Source organism: Cibotium barometz, chromosome 25, assembly GCF_041138505.1.
Source record: "Cibotium barometz isolate CiBa-2024 chromosome 25, ASM4113850v1, whole genome shotgun sequence".
Taxonomy (NCBI): Eukaryota; Viridiplantae; Streptophyta; class Polypodiopsida; order Cyatheales; family Cibotiaceae; genus Cibotium; species Cibotium barometz.
The window spans coordinates 7,174,900-7,182,652 of record NC_141070.1 but is presented as its reverse complement, the minus strand read 5'-3'; positions in this window follow the sequence as shown (position 1 = coordinate 7,182,652).

Below are 7,753 nucleotides of genomic sequence, written 5' to 3'. Positions count from 1 at the left end.
GATTTTTCCCAAATTATCTAAAATGGTGTTCTTTTTTCAAGTGCAGTTTTTGTGGCAAACTAGGACATCTTGAGGAGTTTTGTTATGCCAAGAAGAAGAAGGTCCAAAAGGCCTATCTGCCAAAGAGAAGAAAGAAGAAGACTCTCCATCGAAGGTCTCTCATGAGTCTTTGCTTTGATGATTATGATTATGTATTTTGATGGTGGTCATGCACTTAGCCCATTCTACTCTCACATCTTTTTATTTGTTTAAGTTGAGGTACTTTTTCTATGGCATTATAAACCAAGGTTTTTCTTTGATGTACCATCTTTCACATGGACATCTTTCTTTGTGAGACAACCACTTTTGTTTGTGGTCCTCACCTTGGTCATCATAACCATTGTATCTCAAACTTTGTAGCTACCTTTGATTGTGGGAGGGCATTCAAGTCTAGGTCATCTTAGCCTTTTTTTGTCTTTATCCATGTTTGGATCATGGGAGGGCGTTAGAATTAATGACCCAAACCTATGGGTTATTTTCCTAAGGTTTCAAAGCAAGGCATTTTCTCTTTAATCATAATAAAAGGAGGTCCCTCCTCGCCTACATTCCCTCCACCTCCTTTCCTACTCTTAAGGAGGAGAATATGGAGTCTGATGACCTCATTGGTGATGTATAAGAGCTTGTACCTCTTGCCTATAAAATGGCTCAATATAATGCAAAGCAAGCTACATGTGATTTTCATTATGGTCTCTGTTGCAGTCTTCTCTTTCACATTTTTCTTCACACATCCTAAAGTCTTCAAGAAACATCCAAGACCACCACCATGGCTCCATCTCCGTTGCCATTGCTTAAGGAGTGCCATGAGAAGAAATGTATCATTGTCATCACCTCCCTTGGCACAAGACTGAAATAAAACTAAAAGACACATACAAGCATGCTACATATGTACAAATCAGAATGGCAATGCAATCATCTAACTCAGCACGATCCTCTACCATGCATCTACTTAAACTGAACTACACAAAGACAGAAAACAACACACTCGAGGTAGCAAAAGCCTTATGTGTCCACCTCATCTCCTCCTATACATGCCTTTGGGGTTTTCTAAAAACTCTTCACAGCATCTCCCCTACAAGAGCATCAATCTACTCATACCTCAAAGTGTGAAGAGCTTGTCCTCTTGTCACTAGATCTCATCCTACCCAAGATAAGAGGTTGAGCATATGTAGTAATAATACTATCATGTGCTAATGGGCACATCTATATAGCCTCAAAGGCAAGTGCACTTTAAGCCAAGTACATGGGTGGAGCCATGCCTTGTCTTCAAATCATGTACAACTTAGATTCTACATACTGCACATATATACAACACATGCATCAATTTCCATAATCCATCAAGTAAAGTGATCAATGCTAAAGAGCCAAGGCAAGTTTTGAGCCAACACTTAAATACATTAGTCCTAGCACCAGCACTCTCATGATGTCCATAAGTAGAGTGATGAATCACAACGATCCTTCAAATTTCTAGCTCAAACATACAGTAGCACTCGATCCATCCCATACAGTCACCTAAAGAGCAAAACAAGTATTTACTTACGAAAAGACAAACACTAAACACAAAACAAAAGCAAAACATAAAAACTAGAAGATATGCACAAACCTCTTGTCGTGGAGGAAATCACAACAAGCAACCATCCTCCTATGTTTGAGAGAGGATGTAGCCACCAAAATGTCGTTATGGATATGATCCTTAGACACAAGATCCCAAGGGGGGCAAGTCATGGAACCATAATGCATACCACCAAATGGCAGATCTAAGAATATAAAATTTATGGCCCACAATGCATCCTTTACATATGTAATCTCTACTTGAGACACGGGACTTCTTGATGAAGAACTCATGGATTTGTGTGTACATAGGGTTCTTCATTACGCATGAAAAATCCTTGCCTATGGCAATGTAGTTACATGTAACCCCCACGCATGGGACCTATCCACCACTAGGCTGAATGCCCAAAGCATGCATTGGCACATACAAGAACTTATGTACTTTATTGATAGTGGACATGCCAACTACAAGTAATCAAAGTAAAGAGCACACATTCACTACAAGTAATCAAAGTAAAGAGCACATATTCACTACATGCATTGGCACATACAAGAACTTATGTACTTTATTGATAGTGGACATGCCAACTACAAGTAATCAAAGTAAAGAGCACACATTCACTACATGCACATAAAAATATTCACCAAAATCAAGAGACAACTCAACATTACCTTCATCATTATTCATGTCATGAGAACTCTCCTCCTCTCCATCAACATTTTTTTTACCAACATCACCACGCACTTTTTTCTCTTGCCCTCTCTTTCCATGTCCTAATCCTAAAAGAGAACCAATGTAAACACAAGGAACACCACATGGATTTTCCAAAATGAGAATGGTGAAGCATTAAAAGCTTACCAATGGCTAGATCCACACTCTTCCTGCCTAGCTCAAATGAAAGACGCTCATGTGTCTCCTTCTCCATGATGTCAACCCATAAAGGACAATTTTCCATCTCCCATTTGTGCAAAGAATGCAAATGAGAAGGATACATGATGAGGTCTTCATTTGCTACTACTGAAGCCCACTATTTGACACTAGCAGGAAGTGCAACCGATTTGTTAACAATCCTAATATGGGACTGATCATGGTGATAAACACAAGATTAAGCATAAGATTAAGGTGGATTATACCACACTAAAAACTCCATGACTAGAGAGAGAGAGATTGCACACTCAACACAAGTTCTCTATTGCATTCCCCAATGAACCATACAATGAGGCTTCTATATAGATAGCCCTCATCTTATTTTACATGTGTGCATCCATGTGGCACACTCTTTTCCACTCTTTTGGTCCAGCAGTCACACACCATACAATATCACATGTGGCATTCTTATCTTACCTCAATATCTTGCACCTCTAGGGTGTGTTCCCACATACACACAACATACACACAACATACACACAACACCGCGATTACATCTCTCAACACCGTGATTACATCTCTCAACACCCCCTCTTAATCGAGGTGTTCCACAACTCACCCATCACCCATAACACCAATGTAGCATTGCCTAAGTTGCATTATATGTCTCGTATAATGATATTTTACCAAAAAATACGAGGATATACATGAATAAATGTATAATTCAAGGAATAATGTTTTTTAAATCATTTGATTTGATCAAAAGATATTCAAATGAAAGTCATTCAATCAAAAACCATTCAATCAAATAAAAAACGTTGAAATAAAAATGCAAAATCGCCCCCCATTTTCACCATTTCGCTTACTCTCTCTCTCTCTCTCTCTCTCTCTCTCTCTCTCTCTCTCTCTCTCTTACCATTTGCATAGGTAAAAAAATCTAAAATTTTATATTTTTTAATTAGAATTTTTAAATGTGTTTTTAAAATTAGAATTTGTTTTAATTTTTTTAAAAATGCATTGTTCTCATTTGTATTGCATATGTTGTCCCACTCCGCTATTTTTTACGGATATCGCTATGGGACAACAATTTGTGTGGAAAGCATATTTAAATTTAAAAAAATTATCTTCATTTGCATTTGCAGTGTCACTGCAACATTGAATCGGACGTTGTTGTGATTACTGCAGCCTTCTTCACCACTATTAAGTTATGCAATGGGTGGTGATTGTAGGTTTGTTTGTTTTCTGCTTGTGTGCACTGTGCCACTGTTTTGGGTGGCATTGTGCACTTCCAGGTTTTTGTTTGTATTCACCCGTGTGAGTACTCTGTAACTGCTTCCGGTGGCAATGTATCACTTCCAGGTCTTTCCCTCTTCTCTTTAGGCACCACCTGTGTACAACTTTGTCATCACTGGTTCGGGTGGCATTGTTGTATTTCCAGGTTCTCATATCATAGATTCTAGAATATAGATTAGTTGATAGAACACCCCAAGAATTTGTACTCAGTGCCACTGATTCGGAGGCAGTGTTGAGATAGTTGAACCTTTGTGCCACTGTTACGGGTGGTATCAAAGTTCAGCTAGCTTTATACTCTCTTTCATTCCACTCATTTTGATAAGCTTTTGCATAGCCATGCATGGTGAAATCAACATTCATGATTCTATCATGCTTTAGATTTAGGTTTATAGCTTTGAAACTAGGCATATCCATAGTTTTCTTTATCTCCTGACTATATAGCTTAGGTATATCCATGGTGGAAACGTTTCATATCAAAACACAGAGTTTTGGTATGAAACGTTTCATCTCATCTCACGAGCGAAGACAAAATGAAACGCAGAACCGAAATGTCTAAGCACTTATGTCTAAGCACTACTGCACACACACACACACACACATGTATTAACGTTTGTCCTTTGTTTGTTATTGTAGTCAAATTGGTTATGTACGCATTATCACACAAATATTAATGAACACACGTATGCACTAATGTGAATGTCTCCATCTACGTATTGGTATAAATTATTCATTTTCATCTCGATAGGTTTACTGGTATACTTGGATTCAGCCATGAGCATAGCAATCACCAGAGCAAGCACCAGCGCAAGCGTCAGAGAAAGTGCCGGAGCAACTGCCTGAGGGATTTGTACGAAAACTCCAATTGACAAAAGGGATGAACGTCACAAACTTGTAATGGCAATTGGGAATGTTTTGAGTGTCAAACTTGAAGCAGAGATAGATCGGCTCCTCCAGACAACTGACAACAATCTCCAAGAGATTTCTAGTATCGTGGTGGATGCGGCATGGAAGGCCTTGATAGAGTCTGATCCCTCCCTTAAGCTGCATGTGCATTTACTTAAAGATGGGGAAATTAGGAAGGAATGCTTAAGGTGAATAGGAGAAATCTCTCACTCCATTGGTCACTTTCCTGCTCAAAAAAGATAAGATCTAGCTTTTCAATCAAAGCTACAGTATATAGAGGCCGTATGGAGAAAGAGAAGCATAGCAACGGGCAAGAGAAAGCAACGCGAAACTCCAACTCCAAGTCAAGGGTCACAGCCGCTACCACCACAGGTACCGTGACTCCAAGCACAGAGATCATTTCATGGAGCCGCAATGTCCAGAGCTCCTACCTTATTTATCTTGCGAGACAAAATCAAATAGAGTTTGATGTCCTTTCACCACGACTGGGGGAGGGAACCTTTGCATACGCCACCAAATGCAACGTTCATGATAATATCTTCCTCGAACAATGGTATGTTTGCAAGGTAATCAAGACTGATGAAGAGAATGTAGAAAGAGATAATGTAGTAGTTGTCGAGGCCACCGCAGTGGATGTCATTCATCATGCAACATAGTTAATCGTCTTGGACTATGCCACGATGAAAAAGAACCCATGATCATTTTCAAACATTGGAACGGCGAAAACCTCTGCAAACAACAATTGGATGTGGGTATGCACCGTAGATGGTAAAAGAGATCCCCCCCAAGAATTTTTGTGAGTTTAGCAAGGGATCCCATGATAAGCCGCGCTTCCAAAAACATATCTTCCACATTATTAATACCCTAATGCACACAATGGAATATATGCATAGCATGGATTTACTCCATAATGATTTGCATGCCGACAATGTCTTCATTCACTTCTCAACGACAAAATTTTATGAAGTTTATGCTGGTATCAGAGATTGGGGAAGGTCTACACGGTCCCTGACATGCAAGCATGTAGTTTGCTTAAATCGAGACACTGCCCTTAGCAAGGCAGAGGGCAGACAAAATTGGCCTTGAATGGCACCTGAGAGCCTCTGTATGTGGCGTCCACCTCCCTTCAGCAAAGCACAAGATATCTTCTCCTTGGGATATGTAATATCCAAATTGTGCAAAGCAGTTTCTTTCCCGCCATCTGATCCAAAGAGAGGTTTCCTGCTGAGACACATAAAGCTTGTGTGTGAGAGAGCCACCGATGAAGACCCAAATAAAAGGCCGTTGGCCTATGAGTTGGTGATGTGTTAGCCAAAGCCCCCCAATATGATGTATCTCTACCTCGTCATGCTGGCCTACGCCCTTTCGAGTCTTGATTGTCAATTGTACTTTGTAAACAAATCTAGTAATTATGATTTGGATATTGGTTGTGTAATGTCTCTTTAAAGTGATTCAATTTTCGATGAATGTGTATTATCTCTTTCATGTTTTTCATTTTCCAGTGAATGTCTAATGCCTCATTGATTGTCTATTGTCTCAATGAATGAAGAGAAAGTCTCTAATTGTCTGTACAAGGGTTCTCATTCTAGCTCTGTATTTTGTTTTTTCAGTGTACCCTGTCACCTTGCCGGACTTCATTATTGCAATGGAGGCGAATCAATAATGGGAGGATTTAGAGGACATCCCCAATGTTATAGTTCTGTACCAGTTCTTGCTCCGGAAGATTTAGACCACAAAGAAGCACAGTGCATCCTCAAGGACAAGGATGCAAGAATATCTAGTAGCGGATTACAAGGTTTTGAATACGTGCAACCTCTAAGAGAGGGACTTGAGGGCCCCCCACTCAGCTTGGAGCAATGCAAAAATCTAGTCCCTAGCTCTTTTGTGCGCACATAGCTGTTTAGACCAATGGATAGAACCCATCAAAAGAATCCAAAATGAATGTATCCACCGAAGCTGTCAGATCTTCAGCATGTGGAACTTTCTGCCATTCTTTTGGAGAGATTTGTGGAGAAAACTAAAACGATGCCAAATAATCATCATGTGCCCCTATACTTCATCCAGTAACTTTTTTGCGAGGAGTCCTCAACAAGCAAGTCAATTGGGATGATAAGCCACCACAAGGGGGTGCGGCGGCTCAAGGTCACCCAACTCATAAAAAGAGAGCAAAGATGGGGTGAGAAGTACAACGAACGAAGCCTCTTGTGCTCACACCTCATTGAGCACATGAACATTCAATCTTTTGCCATCGAAGGAGTTACGCTAGCAACTCAAGGTACGACAGCACAACAACTACTGCAAGACTATAAAGCCTTGCGAAGAGAGAATGAAGAGCTAAGGAGAACCATAAGAGTGTAAGAGGCAAAGCTCTTGTGGTATGAAGAAAAGTATGGAGCATTGCCAGATGAATCTCCTCACTTTCAATTGAATGATCTTCTTAAGAGGCCCATTTCACCATCACCTATTAACTTAGGCGATGATTAAATTTTGTTGACATGATCCCCCTATATTAAATTTCTGTAGACATGAACTTTACTACAAATTTTGTAGCTGCACCAAAAATTTGTGCGTAATGAAAAGAAGTACTTGGTGTTCTTTTAATTGATTTCGACTTGTGTTGTATGAAAACAAAATTTTTGAAGTTCTTGGTGGTCTTTAAAGTGATCCTGGCTTGTGTTTGAAAACAAAAGTTTTAAAGTACTGAGCCTTGTCATTTTAATCATCCCAAAGCAAAACGGGAGATATATCATTGATCTCCGATACATCAGAGGCGTTCGAGTCTATCTCCCATTCTTCTTCTTCATCTTCACTTCCCCTTTCCTCAACAATCACTTCATGTGTTTGCTTTGGAGCCTGCAATATATCTCGTTCTACCGCTTGGGTTGCAATGGATTGGGGCTTATGTGGCAACCTCATATTGCAAAAGCAATACGCAAGCACCGAAGCTCTTAATGCCTTTAATATGTTACGTCTTTTGCTCTGAATAAAATCATACGCTGACCAACTTCTCTTGCAATTACCTGACAATGCAGCCATGCTCAACACACGCACAACAATGTGTTGCAATTCAAATGTTTGACTGCCATATTCTTTCCACCACAT